At 47.1% G+C, this 23362-nt stretch overlaps 2 protein-coding genes across 10 annotated transcripts in view; one reads left to right on the top strand and one right to left on the bottom strand.

Moving 5' to 3' along the window:
* The window catches only part of KDELR1 (KDEL endoplasmic reticulum protein retention receptor 1), a 127929-nt gene that overhangs the window by 79647 nt on the left and 24920 nt on the right, over positions 1 to 23362 (top strand). The gene's annotated exons all lie outside the window — the stretch shown is intronic.
* GRIN2D (glutamate ionotropic receptor NMDA type subunit 2D) overlaps positions 1 to 23362 on the bottom strand; it is a 61444-nt gene that overhangs the window by 33548 nt on the left and 4534 nt on the right. The window contains exon 1 of one of the 3 annotated variants that reach the window (XM_083411567.1): positions 22688 to 22769. The exons of the other annotated variants lie outside the window; for them this stretch is intronic. The gene's annotated coding sequence lies outside the window, so the exon portion shown is untranslated. Of the gene's footprint in view, positions 1 to 22687; positions 22770 to 23362 lie in introns of those variants that run through there. 3 annotated transcript variants of the gene reach the window in all.

The raw sequence follows: 23362 nt of genomic DNA, 5'->3' as shown, positions 1-23362 counted from the left end.
CAGCTAGACTGGTGACTGGGGGCGGCCGCCGAGACCACATAACACCGGTCTTGAAAGACCTACATTGGCTCCCAGTACGTTTCCGAGCACAATTCAAAGTGTTGGTGCTGACCTTTAAAGCCCTAAACAGCCTCGGTCCAGTATACCTGAAGGAGCGTCTCCACCCCCATCGTTCTGCCCGGACGCTGAGGTCCAGCGCCAAGGGCCTTCTGGCGGTTCCCTCATTGCGAGAAGCAAAGCTATAGGGAACCAGGAAGAGGGCCTTCTCAGTAGTGGCGCCCGCCCTGTGGAACGCCCTTCCAGCAGATGTCAAAGCGATAAACAACTACCTGACATTCAGAAGACATCTTAAGGCAGCACTCTTCAGGGAAGTTTTTAATATTTTAGTGTATTTTTGGTTTCTATGGAAGCCGCCCAGAGTGGCTGGGGAGGCCCAGCCAGATGGGCGGGGTATAAATAATAAATTATTGTTATTATTCTTATTATTATTCCACATAAGCAGGGGAGATGTTTGACCCAGGGAGAACGCTGTATGATTTGGCCAAAGAAATGACTCTTCCCAGCAGCAAGCTTTAAATTGAAAATGTAGAGGAACAGGAAGGGCCATTTTAGCCAGGAAAAACGTGTCAAGTTCCCCAAACACCAGCCAGTAGAACACCAGGATTTCAGCTGTTGGTTTGGCCAGATGTCACTATGCTGAGCCAGATGTCAGGAGCTCATCCTGCCCTCCATTTATCCTCCATGGGCCAATTATTAGTCAGAATAGACGAGTGAGTGAAGTGCAGAGGTGGGCACTAAATGAAACCAGTCGCAGATACAGTGGACTTAATGTGTTGGTTTCACCTCACCCAGCACCCTCAATGCATTTATTTTTCTCCACTTGCTATAATTCCAGTTCTCTCTCTCTCTCTCTCTCTCTCTCTCTCTCTCTCTCTCTCTCACACACACACACACACACACACACACACTTTTCTTTTTGGATACATCAGGTTTGCCCAATAATATGTAGAGAGTCCTTCTACATATTGATAAAAACCCACTCAGATTATTATTATTTATATGCTGGCCAGCTCTAGGGCAGATTCCCAAATTATTTATCAGAGTGAGCCTGACTCCCTACCTGCCATTGGTTCCAGTAGCATCACACAAGGCAACAGGTTCATGTACGGTTGGTATGTTACCCTCATTCTGCCACTGTACCCTCAGGAGATTATTCCAACACATGTGCATGGTCCTGTCCCTCTTTGCCTGTGACTGGCACTATTTCCATTTCATTTCATTTCATTTTTATTTGTCTGTCAGGCACGAGCAGCCAAATCCCACTCTAAATCCCACCAGCATTGGCAGTACAGATCTGCTCATTGGTTGGTGGCTATACAAATCTATACACTAGGTCCCTTCCTCCCCACACACACACTACAAAAAAATAAAAAATAAAAATCACAATCACAGCATGCAATAAGAGAGTTCCAAATTACTCAAGGAATCAAACCAAGTTGCTGGCTGCAGGCAGAGCCTCCTCAGAGCACTTGTCAATCAGCTGGAGGGGAGATGAATTCCTGTATGGCTCTTTAATTAGACTCCTGGTTTGTCTGTTTTATGGTAGTGTTGTGGGTGTGACCCAGACCCAAAAGGCTGCATAAAAAGCATGTGTTGTGATAATGATGAACTGTGTGGCCAGGAGAATCATGTGGTTCACTTCTTGCTGAAGTGGAATCCTTCCCATTGAAGGGTGTGATTGCATTTTGAATGCTCCCATCCATAATAATCTGTTGGCATATTAAAAAAATGAGCATGTCAAGGAGAACGGCTCTAGCCCATTCTTTCCCAGCATGTTTATTATTTATGTTTCAGGGGGAGAGGGAATAATATATCCGAGGAGGGACAGTGAGTATTCAGATATGCAATTCCCCACTTGCAGGCTGAAGTGGCACAGTCCAGCAAAAGCTGCCATATACAGTTCTGCTGCTTATATTGCTTGGCTTTTTGACCATAAGTACGATGCAAAAACTATCGAGCGGGACCTCGGTGATAAATGCTAGTGGGGTGTTCCCCATTCAAACATTCCTTATGGACAGGTGGACAATTCTTGATGCACCAAAGGAATTGAGGTGGAGGTGGGAGGGAGAAGGGAAGGGAAGGAGATAAAGATCTATACTGTCAGCAACCAAAATAAAACCTTCCACTACCTAGTCTCCCACTATGCCTCTAAAGTGAGCAGTGAAATCCCTTGCACACTGTCCACACTTCCAGGGACTTTGGATCACCTTAGCATATGTATGTTTCCAAGCCCACATTTGCCAAAGCGATATGAATGTGGAGGGCCAGGGGGGGCATCAGCATTAAACAATCACAAGGAGTGGGGGTTCTTAAACGTTTCATGCCTACAGATGCCCCCCCCCCCCCGCGGCAACTCTCCCAGCTGGTCTTACTTTCAGGCCCAGAACCCAGCTAGGATAAACTAATGTAAAAATAGCCAGGGGTGCACTTGATGGGAAGAACGCGGGATGCAGGCTAGGTTCAACATCCCCCTTCTTCCCCTCTGATGCTCTATCCCCACATCAGGGCCATCCACGACATTTTGCTGCCTGAGGCAAGGGATAAGATGGTGGCCCCTTCTGCAGATAAAATCTAAGTGGACTGGCAGTTGTATCTTTACTTCAACATAGGTGGCAGAGCAGCATCTTCCACTGCACTGGGGGGTAGCAAGTTAGCTTAGAGCAGTGGCTCTCAAATATTTTCCCCCATGGACCACTTGAAAATTGTTGAGAGCCTTGGTGGACCACTTAATGATCTTTCTACCTGTTGTAGCAATTGTAATGTACTGTGCTAGATGCTGTATGGTTACAAAGCAAGCCTTCTAACATGTGGTTCCACCCTCAGAGAACCATCTTTTAAAAAACTAATTAAACAATTAACCACTCCATACAAACCCTTATCATAGGACAAGACATTACAAAGAAAGAGTCTTATTTTGCCTATGCTAATTTTAATTAGGGCTTACACCGCTCATTAGACCACTTTATTTGGTCTTTCAACATCAAAGCTCTCTCAGAATGCTCATTTTGAGATGTCAGAAACCTTTAAGCTGCTGCTTATTCTGTTCATCTTTTACTCTGGGCAAGGTGATGACATCCCTCCCATCTTACCAACTAATGTAGCTCACCTAAGAGGAGTCTATTGAATTAGATTCTCTCCCCCAGGACTGGCTCAAGTTTCTGTTCATATTCATTATCATTTAAACAGCATGTTTTAACTTGCTTTAAATCTTTAGTATGTTTTGTCTCAAAACAATCCCCTGAAGTAAATCATTAGCACGCTTGGCAACCTCAAGAGACCCTTCGTAAGTTACAGTCCCCCACCCCCATGAAGATAAAACCCGCATAGGGAAAAATGTGTATTCCAGCATGTGTGAAATGAAGCGCAAGTGTTTAAAATAAAATGATTGCGTCATATTCCAACTAGAATGAGGTACACACTTTTTTTTTCTGCTTGGCGATTCTTTACATTACTTTAATTATGAGTCAAGTACTTGGGACGAGGAAGTGGAACCTTCAAGGTCAGGGAGAGGAACCTGTCTCTCTTTCTTCCCTGAAAAAAATGTACAGATGCTTCACAGTTTAGGAGCTCTCTAAAAAAAACCACAGAAAACCTCTTATAGATGGATGTGAAGGTAAAATATGGTACTTAGGCTGGAGCAAAAACTACTGGAGGCAAGAAAAAGCAACAGCAAGTATGCTTTCTAAACAAACAAAAGGGGGGAAAATAATAAGGGTGATTTGTTGAGAAGCAATGCAGTGCACAGTGGTGTTTTGCTTGTCATACCCATTCTGAGAAATAAACTTGCTGCATAGGATAATAAGAGGCAGTAAAGACCTGTTCTCTAACATTTGTATTGAGACAATTGGAACAACATGACCAGATACACTTGTAGTTAAGTCCCTGGAGGCTGTATGTTTTGCTCTTTTTTGAAGAGTTGAATGGTCAAGAAGATTGTCCATAATGTCCACATTAAAAGGTGGACTCTAGTCCATGAAAGCTTATGCTGCAATAAATCTTTCGATCTTTTAAGGTGCCATAAAACCTTAGTTGTTTTTTGCTGCGACAGACCAACACAGATATCCTTCTGGAAATCATTACTGTACATTGGAAAGTGGCCGCCAGATCCCCTCCTCACTTTCAAACGTTACCTTGCTTCCCAAAGCAGACTGCGACAAGGATGCCAATGGGACACCTCACCAAGTTGCAGTGAGGATCAAAGAGATGGACAGCTAACTGCAAAACCCTTCACACATACTAAGTGCTATGGGGATTATAGTTTATAATAATATGGCCACCACCTGCCACATTTAGGGAAATCCTATGCCAAGTATGTTAATTATGTGCTGCTCTAATATGCAAATTAGATATGGCCCTCTGGCTCATGATATTATTTTGATGCAGTCCGCAGTGTTGAACAAGTTTCTGGCTCCTGGTCTATTGCCACCTGGCAAATGCGCTGGTCACAGTAGGGAGAAAAACCAACAGGCTAAAGCCCCACTGAGGACAACAGCGCCAACAGATATTTCCCTGCAGTAAAATAGGCAAAATTGCATCAGACTCTTGCCAAATCCAGGCATTTTGAATTCAGAAGGTTAACCAGGGAGGTTTTGTCCAAGCTTATCTGAAAACGGATCTCAATCTGCTTTGGTGTCCATGCCTAGAATGCTGGATCTGTCAGACATTTTCTTTTATTGAGATTTGTACTAGAATGCTGCCTCTCCTGCCATTTGTGCTCCAAAGCAACTGCTTCTTGCTGCTTTGTGGTAAGGCTAGCCCTTGGTATGGTTTATTTCCCCAAGTCCATAATAAAGGACTACAAACCTGAAACTGGAAATGCAAACTGAATTACCATTTGATCTCAGACCAGAATTCCCTCTGGCCAGACTATCTTGTCTCTGTGACCCAAAGGATAATAGGAAGGCCTGGTGTTCTGCAGGTGAACCACCTTTCAGGTGATGGCCTCAGAGGCTGTAGGCTTGTGGCTGTGCAGTTTGGAGAAGCACCGGGAATGGCTCCCGAAACCCATGTGAACTCTTCCCACTCAGTGAATATAAAGCCAAGACTGGATTCCACTAGTTCTCCTTCCCCTTAATGATACGCTTGCCCCATGGGAAGTTGTCATAATCTATACCCCAAAAATCTATAACATATGTCCTCACACTTTCCATGCTACCTGCTGTCCTGATTCCTTCCTGACTAATCTTTCACAAGCAATAGTAAAAGCTGAAAGCCTTGTTATTGCTTCATTCACTTGGCAGATCAAGGAAGATGTCAGTTACCCTGGCAGATGATGTTATTCCTCCTGCTCTTGGAGGGGTGTGTGTGTGGAGTCTGGCAGATGATGTTATTGTTCCTGCTTTGAAAAAAAGGCTCTGTTTTCCTCCCACTCCTGTTTCACTACACCACTGCCTGGACCTCTCCAGCCACCTTAATGCCACTTTCCCCACCTTGTCCCCTGCCTGCCCTTGCCTGCTTTTGTGGTTGACAGTTCCAGTCTGGATTTTGCATACATTCCAGAGTGCCCACTATTGGTTTATGTTAACGTGTGTCACATTGGCTCAAGGCTCCCACCACCACCCACCACCCTGGAGTGTATAGTCAGCTGGTCCTTAGAGGCTGCTGCTATGACTTATCCTCCTAAATTGGCCTTCGTGCCCAGAAGCATCCTCTGACTTGGGTATCCCAAGCACCACTAGGCAAACCATCAAAGTCCTCCCTCACACTCCTCATTGAGCTAAATACGCACCTGCTCCCCAAACCGGGTCATTGCCCCTTTGAAATGCAAAGCCTCCATCAATGGCTACCGGTCATGATGGCTATATGCTGCTTCCAGAATTGGAGGCAGTAGGCCTCTGATTATTAATCGCTAGGGAACAGCAGCAGGAGTGCTGTTGGTCTAACTTCCTGCTTGTGGCTTCTCATAGGCATCTGCTTGGCCTTTAGGGGAAACAGAATTCTGGACTTAGATGGGCCTTTGCACTGATTCAGCAGGGTTCCTCTTACTTCCTGTATCACAAGGACTGAGCATCCCATATTTTCCCTGATCAGCACACTAATCTTGTCGAAAGCACAGATAATAGACTGATCCTGAATGGAACACACCATATGGTTCTTTGCTTCATCTATCTGGGATCTGAAGAGGCATTTCTTGGCACCAGTGGGTGGGTCTCAAGGTCTACACATCCATACATGCCTCATTGTTGTTCACCACCTCATGCTTCTTCTTTGTATGGACTGCATTCCTGGACTTAGACAGGACCTGGAAATCAGACTCTGAACATGCCTGATTGCCCTAAACCCAATAGAGATGGGTTTTCCAACTGCGGCTTGTCACCAGCCTATTGGTGGAGGTTGCCCTGTACAGGTAACCTGCTTGAGGTCAGTTTAGAGGTCTGACTTCCTTGCTACCAGTGCACAGATCTCCATCCCGACATGCTCCTCCCATAGCCCTGTTTGTAATCCTGGCAATAGCATGGTGATCGTCAATTGGCTCCCTAGGGCAAGCTGATTGAAGGGGGGCATATAGCAGCTGCTGAACTGGGCAGAAATGTGGGGATAATTCCTACCAGGTGTTTGCTGAGAAGGGAACATTACACAAATCCCTGGCACAGAGCTTGCTTGTCATCCCCATCTCCTCTGGGCTCTGATCTACCTGAGAAGCTGTGATACCAGCAGGGGAACCAAATGGTGCCAAGGCAGGAAGTACCAGGATATAGAGCCTGGACAGCAAGTGCCAAATGCCCATGACTGGTGACTGGGGAGGAAGCTAGAGAGAGGCACATTCTGTATGTAGATGCAAGCATACACAGAGCCCCACATACTGCAGATTACTATATAGATACATGGGTGCGCGCTCCCCCCCCCCTCTCTCTCTCACACACACAGGCTCCCTCCATTGCCCCAGCCATCTCCATCAGCACCCAGTAACATGAACACCACCCTTGCCTGCTCATGCACACTGACCCATGCATCCAGGGATACCATTATTTGGTTCGGTTTTGCCTTGATCATCTCTTTTAGAAAATCACACTAGCTGTTCTGAGCATTATTAATGGAAAAGTGGAATGGCAATATTTTGTAGCAAAATAGAAAACCACACTCTCGTCCAAAGGGAAAGTCTCTCTCTCTCTCTCTCTCTCACACACACACACACACACACACCAGCCCATGTGGCCCAGTGGACAAAGAACAGGACTCAGGAGTCCTCAGCCTGTTCCTGCTCAGACCAAAAGTATCTGGGCAAGTACCTCAGTTTTGCCTTCTGTCAAATGGATCGACCTCACAGACAGGCTTACAGTTATACACTTGCCTGGTTGCCTCCAGGTTGTTAACAAGGCAAATGCACACAGGCTGTATGGACAGGGCTACGTGTGACTTTATTCACCATCATTCTTATCCTGAAGAGTTACTGGCAATACAATGTTAGTGAGGAAACAATGATAGAACAGTATTTAACTCATGGAGTGGGCACACTCCCTCCCTCTCCCCCCACACCCAGATTGGTGCCCTTTCCTCTGTAGCTTGAAGAGGGGGGAAAGAGCCTCCCATTGACTCCTTGTGCCAGGAAGATAGCAAAGCACAGCAACGACTCTGTCTCACTTGACAAGGGGGCATCATTTCTGAAGCTGCAAATATGAGCTCACAGTGGAAGCTGTGATAGGGCAAGAGAAGCAGCAGCAAAGAGCAGTAGGTGAGGCATGGATAGGAGGGGAGCGGAGTGGGACAGGGAGCTCCAGTATTGAGAATTATTTGCAGCACTGCTCACAGGGTGTTGGTGGAAACAATAAAAACCATCAGGAACATTAAATGTGTTATACACATGCCAGACAGTAAATATATATAGGTGAAGCTTTCCAAACATCCACAAACAGCAGTGAAGCTTTTTGCAGGTTCCCATGGAGCAGGCATCCAAGCATTGACGCTTGCGTATTAATATTGTTCTTCATTAAATTTATATCCTGTTTCAGCATAACCGCTCCAGGCCACTTACAGTCACAAAAAAACACATATTACAAAGTTATACAACTCCCAATAAAACAGTAAATAATTACCATAAAGACCAAAATAGAAACCAGCGCCTTAAAACAAGCAGGAATGAAGCAGGTCAGATAGTGCTTAATTCCCAGTTTGGAAATGCACGGCTAAAGAAGAACACTTTATGCCTACTTGTCAGGGAACCCTTCTTACATTTATGCTGAGCTCCCTAACACATCACAGCTCGCCAGATGACAAACCCAATTATAACCACACCTCAGACTAACAAGACTAACACACATACACAGACACAGTGCATTTTTACGCCACGCATGACAGCCAAACACTTTTCTGAGGAGGCATAGGTGCAAAGGCACAACAGTGCCGCTATGCAGTAACATCTCTCTTCATATATCCAAACGACAATCGTAAGATCACTTCATATGGACAATTTATCTCTCTTCTCAGCTGCCCCCTTTTTACATACTTCATTGCAGGGGTTTAGAATGTGGCGAAATGAGAAGTTTTCCCTCCGCTGCTGCAGTAGATCATATGTGGCATGTCCAGGCCAATCTGCGTTACTAGTAGCAGGAGAGAGCCAAGCAACCATCATGATTCTGAGGCTGCTTCCATGCCAGGGCCCTAAGCTTAGCACAGCTGAAAAGCCCTGCTTTTCCGCAATTGGATAGAAACAGATTTTAAACAGCTTCCACAGAAGCTCCATTCAATCACATTATTTTTAAATGCTTTAAATATACTAATCACCAATTAAAAACAAAGCAGGTTCTCCCCGCACAGCCTTACTATCCGAAACAAGCAAACTCAGGGACAAGTTATTAAAGTCGCATCATTGTTCTTATAATTGCCAGCTTGAATGGAAACAGTTCAGTGCAAGAATGAACCAAATGCCAGCTGGCCCCACAGGCTAACCGATGATGTGGGCCTCTCTGCCCCGTGGGCCCTCTCAGCAGCAGTGTTGCTGCCACTTAACAGGCCAGGATAGGCATGGGGTGGCAAGGTTAGGTCTGTGCACCAGATTGGTACCACCAGTGGGACTGCACAGCCCCAACCTTGCCACCCCCATCCTGGTAATGCCACTCTTGGGAGGGCAGCAGCACCGCACTGGCCACTCTCTTCCTCTGCTGCAGCCAGGTGGAATGGCAGCCCAAAGCTCAGGACAGTGTAGCACTGTACAGTGGTACCTCTGGTTATGTACTTATTTCGTTCTGGAGGTCCGTTCTTAACCTGAAACTGTTCTTAACCTGAAGCACCACTTTAGCTAATGCGGCCTCCCACTGCTGCCGCACTGCTGCCATGCGATTTCTGTTCTCATCCTGAAGCAAAGTTCTTAACCCGAGGTACTATTTCTGCGTTAGCGGAGTCTGTAACCTGAAGCGTATGTAACCCGAGGTACCACTGTATTATGCAGGAATGCACTGCCCCATGGTTAAGATCCTCCCATCACAAGTAAGTACTATTCAGTAAGTCCTCTAGACATCATTGGACTCCCAGCTCCCACCAGCCCCAGCCAGCAAAGCCAGTGGTCAGGGATGATGGGAGTTGTAGTCCAGCAGCATCTCGGGGGGGGGGGGGAGAGGATGGCACAGGCTCCACATCCCTTCAGCAGAGGATACCGGCAACATTAATTAAAAGTTTCCTCCTTGTACATTCAGCCTGCTTTATTTTTTTTCCCTGATGAGGGTTGATGGGGGAGTAGTGATGAATAGCCTCTTAATTGTCCCTTGAATATCCTCTCTGATTTGCTTCAGTGTCAGAGTCTGTTCTGATGGGGGAGACCTTAATTATTGATTTCCTTTCATTATTCCCCCCACTTCATTTTTATAGTGAAATAACTATATATAAAGCCTCCCCCCACCCCAGAACAGAAATTAGCACTGGAGCAAATCCAAGAGACTATCCAAGTGGCAATTACGATGCATGGGAGCAGATTAAAGGTGTATTAAAGGCTATTCACCTCTAATCTGCTCCCTTGCACATCAGGAAGCAATAAAACAGGATGAACCTGTAAATAGGAATCCTTTAATTTAAGACAAATAGGGACTTAAAACTGGGGGGGGGGAACAAGTGGCCCTCCAGATGTTGCTGGACTACAGCTCCTGTCAGCCACAGCCAGCATGGCCAGGAATGATGGGAGGTGTAGTCCTGCAACATCTGGAAGGCCATTGGTTCCCCATCCCTTGACTGAAAAGCAGTAGCAGTTGGCGCGGTGGGGCAGAGCCACAGAGACGCCCTCCCTCTGGCACCACTGCAGCTTACCCGGGCAAAGTTGGGGCAAAGAGAAGGTCCAGGTCGCACAGACGCACCAGCAGGAGCACAAGTCCGGTTCTGCCAGTGCATCTGTGCAGCCCTAGTCTTGCCCATGCTAAGCCCCCCCCCCCCCCCCGTCCCAGCTCCCTCAAGGTAAATTGCGGTGCTGCTGGTGGCAGGAGGGCTCCACTGCTGCTTATGTCTCAGTACTGCTTTGCCTGACAAACTAGATCAGCGGCGGCTGCTACAATTAAGTTTTATTACCCAAAATAATGGTGATGATCACAGATCAGGTCTGAAGAAACATGGGAAGAAAACACCGGGATGCAACAGAAAGACAAAGATGTCTGGATGCTCAGTGAAAAGTGAATGATCCAAAGATGGCAGTTCCAGATAAAAGGGCTGCTGTGTAAGCAATCTGAGTTAATTAATTTGGAACACAAAGCTATGATCTTGCGATCACCGGGGGCAAACACCCTGCCCCCTACCCTCTAGCTGGCACCACACACTGTGTTCCAAAGCCACTGAGCTGTAGCTTCTTCCCATGCATACACATTACTACTACTACAGTGGTACCTCGGGTTACATATGCTTCAGGTTACATACGCTTCAGGTTACAGACTCCGCTAACCCAGAAATACTACCTCGGGTTAAGAACTTTGCTTCAGGATGAGAACAGAAATTGTGCTCCGGCAGCGTGGCAGCAGCGGGAGGCGCCATTAGCTAAAGTGGTGCTTCAGGTTAAGAACAGTTTCAGGTTAAGAACAGACCTCCAGAATGAATTAAGTACTTAACCCGAGGTACCACTGTACTTATAAAAGGTAAAGGTACCCCTGCCCGTACGGGCCAGTCTTGACAGACTCTAGGGTTGTGCGCCCATCTCACTCAAGAGGCCGAGGGCCAGCGCTGTCCGGAGACACTTCCGGGTCACGTGGCCAGCGTGACATCGCTGCTCTGGCGAGCCAGAGCCGCACACGGAAACGCCGTTTACCTTCCCGCTAGTAAGCGGTCCCTATTTATCTACTTGCACCCGAGAGTGCTTTCGAACTGCTAGGTTGACAGGCGCTGGGACCGAACAACGGGAGCGCACCCCGCCGCGGGGATTCGAACCGCCGACCTTTCGATCGGCAAGCCCTAGGCGCTGAGGCTATATAAGTACCACTGTACTTATATATCGCCCTTAATCAAAAGATTCCAAAGTGGTGTACAACATTAAGAATATATTTTATGGAGCACAATAAAAAACATAATAATAGATAGCATCGTCATCATCATCATATAATAATAACAATAGACACACAAACCTGCTTTAACAGTCCCTAGATTATTTAATGGCCATAGGGTTGGGTAAAGAGAAATGTTTTTGCCTGGTGCCTAAAGACATGTAACGATGGGACCGGGTGAGCGTCTCTGGGTATTGAGGTCCTGAGCAGTGTAAGGCTTTATAGGTCAACACCAGCACTTTGAATTGGGCCTGGAAACTAATTGGCAGCCAGTGCAGTCAGGCCAGGATTGGAACCTCTCACTAGCAATATCTGGCACAAATCTGCTGGGAAGTATATTGATGGCCACACCGTCTTGAGCACCCAGTGTGTTCTAGTAATTGCTGATTATATCCCAGGATAGTTCCCTTCTCTCCCCACATACTAGGGGCAGGGTTCTGTTAGTCCACTGGCTTTCTTTTCCCTCAGGTGACCCTGCTTTGAGGTTCGCTTGCAGACATCTGCTAGTAAACAGAACAAGGACTTTTTCTTTAACACCAGGGTTTTTTAAACTGCAATACCGTATACATAGTCAAAAGCCCTGATGTTAACAACACTCAGGCAAGCAAACATACACATATGTCTGTATTTAGACCATTTCTGTCATCCCACACATTGACCACAGAAGGCTAAATACTGAAACGCATGGGCTTCCTTGGTCTACCCTGGGGCCACATGAAAACAAGGCTTGACACCAGGCTAAGTGGGAATACAAGTATGATCTCAGTTGGAAGAGAGGAGGTTAAGCCCATATATCCCCTGTGCCTCTTTGCTGAGGAGACAGTAATTTCCGCAATCACAGAAGTGTTTCTATTCCTGGGAGTGCAATCAGAAGCCGGCGCTCTGCCCGGCTCATCAGGGCCTTCAGCAAGCAAAGACCCCCCCTTCCCCCCTTCATGCTCCTGTCACCCTACCACTATCAGGAACAGACACGGAGACCATACCATCTTACAGACCCCAAAGAGGGAAAAGAATAAGGGTGGGTGAATAGATATGCCAATACCTAGTGGTTAGACAGCTGGTCCAAGAGGCGTCTCTGCCACAGATCACTAGTACAGCCTTGGATAAGTTGTTTTTTCCTGCAGCCCTATTTGTCCCATCTGTAAAATGGGACTACTGGTAATCTGCTTCCTTGTGAGCTTGTTTGTGAAAGCAATGTAGATTGCAAAGTCGGTTTTTTTTAAGTGCTCTGTAAATTATGAATAGTGAGCAGTGCACAATGTACCCACATGGGGACTAGGAATAAATAGCTGCCCTCTTCCCCTAACCCCCCCCCCCCCGAGACTCCTTCACATTGGCCAAGATGTGAAGGGTGAAGAGCCAGGTCTAGTGACTAGAGTGTCAAATCCCCACTCAGCCGTTAAACCCATGGACCCCGTGCCTGCCCCCCTTCTCTTTCCCCACTCCCTCACAGGGTTGTTGTGAGTATAAAACAGGGAAGGGTAGAACCACGTACACCACCATGATCTCTTTGGACAAGGAACAGGGTAAATATATAATAAGAAGAATAAATTCTTATAGAGATGCCACTTCTGTGTAGGAATTAATATGCCCTAGCCCAATGGTTGAGCACCCACTTTGCACAGAGAAGGTTCAGTTCCCAGCCTTTCCACATGGGGCTGGGAGAAACCCCTGCTTGAAATCCTAGAGAGCTGCTGCCAGTCAGTGTAGAAAGTGCTGAGCTAGATAGTCATCTGGGTCCTGACTCCGTAAAAGGCAGCTTCCTATGTTCCTAGGCCCCCTGCATGTAGGAATTTCACTGTTGCAAAGCAGTCCATAGAATGGACAAAGTCTCAGCTCTTAAATAAACCCATGTGAAATAACACACACACACAACCAGCTCCTGCCTTTACACCCACACCACATAAAGGCAAGCCGGCTATTGCTGACGCTTTCGCCTGCACTCCACATCCTCCAGAAGACGGCAAGAGGCCTTCCTAATGCTCTGCCCCCATTGCTGTCAGACTTCTGCCCCCACTTCCCTCGCCCTGCCTCTTCTCCCCACTCCCTCAATGAGCTTTCCTTTCTTTTCCCTTTTCTTCCTCCTCTCCCCTCTCTCTTTGGTTCCTGCCGGAGTTATTGATTTTCCTGCCTTTTCTTTCTCTCCCCTCGGGGCCCCGAGTCGTGCTGCGTTTTTGTCCTTTTTCTCGCTTTTTCTTTCCTCCGCGCGTCTCAGTTAGAGGAACACAGAAACGAACATGGCCCCCGGGTGTTTGACATCGCCGGGTGGATGCCACACACCAGGGCAAACGGCCTCCGCACCCCGCAAGCAGACAACACACTTTTGCCTGGGACTAAGGCAGCTGCTTCTGGGGTGGAGGTGGGTGGTTGCATTGACTAGACCATTGTTGCCTCTCTGCTAGGACTTACAAACACAAAAACGTTATGGACACAGCAATCCTCTACACCTGCTCTTGGGATGGCGGCTGTTAACACAGGGATCCCTTGCTTAGTACTGAAGGACAGCTGGGATACAACAGGGACACTGGCTTGGCGAAGCTCACATACTTTTTCTTCACTGGCATGACAAGCACAAATGCTGCTGAAGTACTGGAGGAATGAAGCCGACACCCTCAAGCACCTCAAGGCTGAGGGAGGGCAAGAGAGGCGTCCAAGTCCTCTGCAGGAAAAGCTTTGAAAGACCTTCTTGAATCCCCCGTTTTTGTTGTTTAATTCAAAGGCAATTGCAGCTGAGTCTGGTGTAGAGATCCCGCATTCGCATTTGGAAAGACTGTGAGGTCCGTGTGTCTGAGGAGCAGAATCACAGGGTCTGGGGAACATGAGGGATGGAGGGTACAGATGGAGGGGAGGGCTGCTAGATACAAAAGACATTCTGAGACTCATAGTTCAGTGGTCCAACATAGACCCTGGCTGTGTCCCCCTGGCACCTCTGGCTGAAGCAAGTGGGCCCTGCGAAGGGCCATTGAGCCATTGGAAGAGACAACTTGGGGGCCATGGGTGGGTGCAGAACCAAAAGTGGGTGGAGAGAGCAGCATTGCAACTTCATCTAGCACTCGCTCTTTCTTTCCCTCTGTCACACCATCTTGAAGCTCCCATTCTCCCCAAAGTTACAGAATATCAGATAGCAGGGCTGAAAAGAACCTTTCCTGACATTTTGGAGCCTTCTATCAGATAGAAATATGGTCCAGCTTGAGTGTAGAACAAGGCTAAAATAGTGTGAGGCATCTATGGGTTAGAGTTGATGGGCATCCTTATTGTGGGGTGACATACCATCCAATATTTCTCCAATGAAAATAGGGACGTCCCACTCCATAATGATAATTTTACTGTTTATACCCCACACATCTTACTGGGTTGCCCCAGCCCTCTGGGCAGCTTCCAACATACATACAAAGTATCATAACAAAACATTAAACATGGGAAAAACCTTCCCTATACATTGGTACCTTGAAAGTCGAAAGGAATCTGTTCCGGAAGTCCGTTTGACTTCCAAAATGTTTAGAAACCAAAGCGCGGCTTCTGATTGGCTGCAGGAAGCTCCTGCAGCCAATTGGAAGCTGTGGAAGCTCCGTTGGACGTTCAGGTTCCAAAGAATGTTTGCAAACCAGAACACTCACTTCCAGGTTTGCAACATTTGGGAGCCAAAACATCCGAGTACCAAGGCATTCGACAACCAAGGTACAACTGTACAGGATTGCCTTCAGATGGCTCGGTGGTCGGATAACTCCACACCCTCCAACATTTTGCCAATGAAAACAGGTGCAAATAACGCTTGCGCATGTGCACAAACTATTCCCGGTGCTCCTCCGACCTGGAAGTGGGCAGCTGCGCAGTGCAGCGCCGGTAAGCGCAGGCAGCGGCAGAAGGCGGCGGGGGTCGCCACGGGCTGGATAAACGAGTCCCTTGGGCCTTATCCAGTCTGTGGGCCTTGGTTTGGGGACCTCTGCTTTATATGCTAATAGTAGCACCTTGAATTTGGCCCAGTAGCAAATTTGCAACCAGTGCAGATCTCTGATCACATGTGTTATATGCTGACAAGGCCTATATGTAGCATGTCAGCAATCATGCTACAGCATTCAGCACTAACTGCAGAAACTGGAGAAACTGGGCTGGCTACTCTAAATCAGGGACGCCCCTGGAAAAAAGGGGCAGTTGGAGGGTCTGGGGTGAGGTTGGAGCACAATAGTATACAGGGCCTTACTGCAATGAGGCACTGTGTGAGAGTAGTTCCTGTGTCCAAGAATTGGTCAGTTGCCTGCCCTGGCTGGGGTTGCACTGACTCTTAAGGAGCACGTTCACAGTCTGGGGATGCTTCTGGATTTGGCTCTGTCACTGGAGGCTCAGATAGTCTCAGTGGTTTGAAGTATACTTTACCAACTGTAGCTGATTTGACAGCTGTGGCCATTCCTGGACTAGGAAAGCCTTGCCACAGTAGTTCATGCATTGGTTACTTCAAGACTGGATTACCGCAATGCGCTCTATGTGGGGCTTCCCTCACGCTTCATCCAGAAGCTGCAGTTAGTGCTGAATGCTGTAGCATGATTGCTGACATCAGTGAGGCCTTGTCAGCATATAACACATGTGTTCAGAGATCTGCACTGGATGCAAATTTGCCCCTGGGCCAAATTCAAGGTGCTACTATTAGCATATAAAGCAGAGGTCCCCAAACCAAGGCCCACAGACTGGATAAGGCCCAAGGGACTCGTTTATCCAGCCCGTGGCGACCCCCGCCACCTTCTGCCGCCGCCTGCGCTTACCGGCGCTGCGCTGCGCAGCTGCCCACTTCCGGGTCAGAGGAGCACCGGAAATAGTTTGTGCACATGCGCAAGAGTTATTTCCGGTGCACATCTGGGTCGGAGGAGGCCTGTGCATGTGCACACTAGCTATTTCCGGTGCTCTTCCGACCCGGAAGTGCGCCAGAAATAGTGTGTGCGCACGGGTATGGGCACACACTCCCCTGCCCTCCGCCCCGCCACACGATTGGCACTGGAGACACCAGCCCGAGGCGTGGTAAGTTTGCTGACCCCTGATATAAAGCCTTTAACAACTTGAGACCAGTTTATGTAGGAGATCATCTTGCTCCACGTGCCCACTCAACCACTTTGATCAGCAAAATTGGCACTACCGCAGGTGCCACATATACCCATTCTACATTGATAAGAACTTGATTGTTTAATGCACTTTGGAACTCCCTGCCTATTGAGATCAAGCAGGTGCCTTCACTGTATTTTGGGCACCTGGTGAAAACATTCCGGTTTAGACAAGTCTACCCAGATGCTAGGAAGTTGAAGCGATTTTAATCTGCTTTAGCATTTTAACTTTTGTATGTTTTTAAGTATAGCCATGATTTTATTTCAATTTTATTGTTTTATCTTTTTATAAACCACATTGAGGTTGTTGTTGTTTTACAATCAAGCGGTGTATGAATGTTATGAAATGAATGAATGAATGACCAGTTTGATATTGGGTGACCCCTTGATGTGACTTTGTGGGTGCGTCTGGTTGCCATATAATGGGGCAAAAACGGGGGGGGGGGGATTTGCCTGTGTGGATTGTACAAACTTTTGGTCCCACTCTCCCCTCTATGATTCTCTTAAGCAAGAAATAAATGAAAAAAGAGCTCCATTAGATCAGACTAAAGGCTCAACTACTCTGGTCTCCCATTTTGCACATTGGCCAGCCATATGCTGCCAGGAAGCCTACAAACAAAGCTTTCACCTCATTTATACTTCCCAGCAACTGTTATTCAGTGGCACTGCCTCTGAACCTGGAAGCTCCACACAAAGGCTGCCATCCATTAATTAATCTAATCCCCCTTTAAAGCTTTCTAAACACATTGCTCACACCTTTTGCAGCAGCAATTCCACAGGTTAATTATGCATTGCACGGAGGCAACTCTTCATTCTGTCCTGATCCTCCTACCAACTGACATAATTGGGTGACCCCAAGTTAGGGGAGAGTGAGGAAAAACTCTCATCAGTATCCACTTTCTCTGCCCACTGGGCATATTTATAAAGCCTGTTTATCCCCCTCACTTTCTAAAGTATAAATAAATAAATCCAAACAGTTGGTGTTGAAAGTTGTGAGGCATCCTAATTTGGGGAAGAGGGAAGGTGATGCTGGGATGATCAGCCCCTGCTTCTCTTTGAGACACACAGCACCGATGAGACGACACACACGCCTCAGAGAGGTTTAATCAAAGTCGGCAGGTTTCATTTCCACCTGCCAGCTGCCTGCAGGAGCAAAATCCCCCTGGATTGCGACAGGTTTTTTGGGGAGGAAAAGTGGGGGACCAAGAAAGGCTGCGAGGGAAGGAAATTGGGGGGGGGGGAGTTATTAGCCAAGAGGAACCAATCACCAGGTTCCCAGGGCCAGAGGGGAGATGAGAGGGTCTAGGGTTTCATGCGTCAATTTCACGCCTCCCACAAACCCTTAATCCCATCAAGTGACGCTCACAGGCTCTTCTCTGACTGTAATTAATTTGGAAGCCACACATGCGCGCACACACTCAAGACCTGCCCGCACAAAATCTCTCCCTGCTGATGCCCGGTAATCCCAGGTTAATACTCCTCCCTCCCACCTCCATTTTGGGCTTTTCTCTCCCAGTTCTAACCTGCTACTTTTATGCAGCCCTACACACCTCACCATACCCAACTTTTAAGCCGAGTCAGAGATTAGCCAGAGCCTCTGTTATTCAGTTTATGAAGTAGTGATAAAGCATGTGCAGAGTGCATTTCAGTTATATAATCTCAGCCAAACTTCAATTTGGCTGCTCTGGCTCAGGGTCTAACAAGAGGCTTGAGCCTCATTACCTTTCATTTTAGAAACCTTTCTCCTAAGTTACTAACTTCTAATAGGTGAGGTGTTTGTGGCCTAAATCTTCCTGGGTTCTGCAATCTACCTCCCCCCCCCAAACTCTACCACCTTAAACCACTCCGTTCTTAATTTATAGCACTTGCCTCTCAGTGCCAGGTGAAGGAGAATCCCTGCCCAAACAGCTGCTCCCGAACTCTTTCATTTCTTCCCTCCATTGGCAAGGCCCTTTCCCAGCTGTTTTGGTGTGCACACAGATTCCATGCAAAGCTGCCAAAACCCTCTGCCTCGTGCTGGATCACCTCTGTTTCCTGGAACCCGGACAACAGGCCACTTTTGCTAGCACAGCTGTGCCTGGCAGTATTGTGAAGCCCACACACTCTCTTGCTCTTTAGTGGAGCGTGAGCCGGGCATGGGGCGGGGTGGGGGGGAGCTTTTCATAAGTATCCATTAATGGCTGGATCTGGAAACTGGAGCACCTGGAGGAAGGAGGTGGGTCGGCAATGGTCCCAGAATCCTCTGCTTTTTGCAGGAAGGAACAAGGGTGCGGGCGGCAGGCAGTGAGAGATAAATGAGAGAGGGTGTGAATGAACACAGAGACAGCATGTATGAAAAAAGTGGCCGGTGCTGAGAATCAGTGTTGGCACTGCCAGAAAGAGCCTGTAGGTTTGGCTGAAGAATGGTATTAATAAACAACACCATGGATTATATGCAGAGGAGGGTGGGCAGAGTGTGTTGAAAAGGAGGCACTTTCTCTCATACAGCCATTTACAATCGTGGCATCTCCTTCTGAATGGGTGTTATCTATAGAATTATTCCCATGTATTTGCTTGCAGCTTGAATTAGTGTGTCTGGGGAAGGGGTAAGAGCTACAGCCCAAAACTAGATTCAGGAGGATCCCAGTGTACAGCATGGAAAACATTGCAACCAGAGAAGGTTTTTGCTTGGTTGTGAGTGTATCTGTGATAAACTGTGACCTGGATGAGCTTTGTAATAGGATGGGCTGCACACACAAGATCAATATTGGCAGCTACAGTCAAAAGAATCGGTCCAAGGGTGGGAAGGATGACAGTTCCTTTATTTCGACCTGGGCATTAAAAGGCAAAGACACTTCTCTCTAGAAGCAAGGTGTAGCTATGGAGTAAAACAGTACCCTTGATGACATGTGTGAGAAACAGGGCCAAAAATTAGGGGATGTATTTATAAATTATCGTAAAGCTTGACAGCCCAGTTGTTGCAGATTTGGAGTAATTTAGTGTGCAACGAAGTCGGTTGTGGAATTGCAGACATTAGAAGGCAAGTGAAGTTGCCATATGCTTAGTCAGACTACTGGTCCATCTAGCTCAGTATTGCCTCCACTGAGTGGCAGCCTCTCTCTGTGGTTTTAGACAGGGATCCTTCCCAGCCCTGCCTGGAGATGCCAGGGATTAACCTGGGATCGTCAACATGCAAAGGATGTTCTCTACTACTGAGCTGAGGCCTTCCTAGAGCTTACTGTCTTGTAGATAGATTTTTTTAATATGGGCCTGAAGAACGTGAAAGCGGGCAGGTATTATCTAAAAGCGCATTAACATATAGGTACAATGGTGCAGTGTGAAGACTATCATCTCAAAGGAGCTATTTAAAGTACTACATTAAAGTGTATTTATGGCAGCAAAACACAATGGCACGACTAAGTAGGTCTGTGTGCTAATATGCAACCATGTTGTTTTGTCTAAGTAGTGTCTGAAGTAGAACATTGTTACAGTGTTTACTGACCTGTTGGTACAATGGCATAAAGGATGTGCATATGGGGACCCGTCCTCCGCCGCTGCTGCCCCCCGACCCCAAAGTTGTTGGACTAACGTTTCCTCACCCTTGTCTTAAAAGACGTTGGCATCCTGCATGACAAAAATTGTGTCATACAAGCCATGAGGCTATGTCGCGACAGGGCAGAATCTGGTGTCAATTCACATTGTGTAGGATGGCAACATCTCCTTGAATGAGGGTAAGCAGAGCATTTGAGAACATGACGTAACACCCCAAGAGCAGGTAAGTAGTCCATATTTGCACAAGGGAATAGATATGGCAGTATACTTAACTGTAGCTGTTGCAAGAAGGAGCAGTGATAAATCATGTACCTAAAATTCTCTAGCAACCACATGGGGAAGATATGTAGAGATAGAACCCTACTCACAAAAGCATCTATATTTCAGAAATATGGTTAAGATGGGGAAATGTGTCTGACAAATGCTGGCAATTGTGCATGCTCCCTGGACAATGTGGAGAATATCTTAACAATGGGAATTGTGTACACTGACCAGTCAATGTGTATAGCCCTCCAAGGGATATTAGTGAATCTGAGCATTTCACACCTGACCAGAGAACGTACATGTTTTCCAAGTGGTGAACTCACCATGACCAGCCAGTGTGTGAAATATGCCGTCATGTTTGCACACATTTCCCAGCATCACTTGAGTTTTTGCACATATGCAGAGTTCCCTGTTTATGCTCTTCATTAGAGTACACTGTCTACTACAGCACCTAGCGAATGTGCAAACTAACCAGTGCTTATGTATGTTCTCCATTCAACGCACACTACTAATCACCGAGGTGCATACATATCAATAATTAAAAGAACACAGCTACGTTGCTGGAAGTACATTTGATGAAAACCGCTTGCAAAATGGTGGGGGCAAACTATTGATTCTGTCTCAAGGCCTGCAGATAAAGCTACCGGGGTGTTTAAAGACAGATGGGTTCACTATGCAACTGTGCTGCTGCAATTTCATTGTATATTTGGGGAAAACATGGGAATATAGGTGGAAGGCTGTTGTTGCCACAGGCAGTGTCAAATATTTACTTGTCCCCACTGTATTCAGTGTGTATTCCTGGTTGTGTGTGCGTCCTCATACAAGTTCACAGTACTACTGCTATTAGTAATAATACTATTAGTAGTGCTGCACTGTATACCATTTATTTATTCAAAAATTTATATCCCACTTTTTACCATGCAGGTCTCAAAAGGGCTTATAACCATAAAATTACAATAAGCAAAATTTAAAACATAAATTAAACCGCCAATCTTTCAAACCTCAACAATTTAAAACCTGCTGTAGGCACTCTAATGCATTCTGGGCACTAAATCTGTGCAGCACAGTTAGTCGTGTGCCTCAGCATCTCTCACTGACCACACCCAAACCAGCTAATCTGTTGCTAGGAGGCTCTTCTAGCAGCCAACGCCTCTTCAAGGGAGAAAAGGCACAACCTGTGAGAAAAATCTACAAGTGGCAGGAGGAGAGAGGAAGCCATTCTGACTGTGTGCTTGGAGGGAGAGACCACACATGTGGTCTCTTTCTCAGGCAGCAGAGACAGTTGCCTTGACCCAAGGATGGAGAGGGGAAAGGCTGTAGCTCAGTGGCAGAGCACCTGCTTTTCATGCAGGAGGTTGCAGGTTCAATCCCTGGTATCTCCCGGTAAAGCTAGAGAACTGTTGCTGGTCAGGGTAAACAAATGGGCAAAGTGGACCAGTGGTCTGGCTCAGTATAATGCAGCTTCATTTGTTTGTAATACCATCCACAGCAGACCAAGAGGGCAAATGTGCTTAACCATTCTTACCTAGTCCATCCTCTGGAGGTAGATGACTAATATTGCCATGTTGAGAATGGCTGAGACTTATTGGTCCAAGTCCATTGAGTGAATTGATGGCTGAGCTGGAAAGGCGGCGGGGGTGAGGGGGGGCGTTGAGGTTGAACTGTGGCCAACCCCTGCATGCTAAATAATGCTGGCAGTCAGGAAAGGGGGGATTTGCTTTGATGCACTAAAACAGCCACGCGCGCACACAACCTGAAGAGAGACAGGTACTGATACCGAGCTATATCCATGCCAGAAGAGTCACCCGAGCAACACACAATCAAGAGAGGAGGCAATCGGCAAAGCAGACAGTCAGAGGGCAGAGGCAGCCACTGATCCACACGCACAGTCAGAGAGGAGAGAACAAGCCATGTGCACAAAAGGGAGAGGCAGCCTCTGATACAGGTTCACACAGCAGGTGAGATTTAACACACACACCCCAGTACAGTGATCAGTAAAGAGAGGCAGCCTTTGATGCACCCGAAACAGCAGCAAAGAGGATCATTGACACACATGCACAATCGGAAAGGCAGAAACAGCCACTGATACAGCCAAGGACACACCTGCTTTGTAAAACGTTAGCAATCTCACATGTGAACGGCCAGACTCCAGGTGTGAAAAGCCCACATAGACACATGAAAAGAAGCACACGCTCAGATACTACACACCCAACGATGTGGGGTCCCAAGCGCAGATACTCATAGACAAAGATGCACACACTCAAAGGTCATAGTCACCATCAGGCTGGGCCATACCAATGATCCATCTTAATCTAGTCTCCAGAATCCGGCAAGGAAAATAGCGCTTCAGCCCCCACAGCTGCGGAGCCCACTGTGTGGCCCCATTTCCAATCCTAGGGAAAAAGCGGGCAGAAACATCTTTGTGACTGGCAGCCACAGACTGCCCCCAAGATTGCACAAAAGATGAAAAGTGGTCCAGCTAGCCTGCAGGCTGTAGCAAAACACCCACCTGCAATAGAAACTGGGCTGAGAAAAGGATGAGAAAAAGCCGGAGCTCGCACATCCTTTCGGAAAAGCCAGCATCACCTTAGGGATTCCGCCCCCACCTCCCCACACGGAAAACATTGTTTCCTGAGGAAACCACAGTAGTAATTACAAAGTGATGTTATCCTCTGCCTTGCATTCAGCTTCACAGTCGTCTTCCGCAAGAGGCTGGTTCCTACACCCATCTTTGCTGGCTGCTATCAGTTTTACCCCATTCTCCATTATCCTCTCTAAGGATTCCCTTCCTTTCAAAAACAAAAACCCACTTTGAATCCCTACGTATTTGCATTGTCCGGTGACAATGAGTTCCATAGGCATTTCAAGGACTGCGCATGAAGTGTGAGGAGAGCTTTTTAGAGAAGGGTGTCCTGAACATAGCAGGAGGCAGCCGGACAGAGAAAAGGGAATACTGAATAGAACACACAC

The sequence above is a fragment of the Podarcis tiliguerta genome (genome assembly GCF_965153285.1).
Source record: "Podarcis tiliguerta genome assembly, chromosome: 13".
In the NCBI taxonomy this organism is placed as follows: Eukaryota; Metazoa; Chordata; class Lepidosauria; order Squamata; family Lacertidae; genus Podarcis; species Podarcis tiliguerta.
This window is presented reverse-complemented; position numbering and strand designations above follow the sequence as displayed.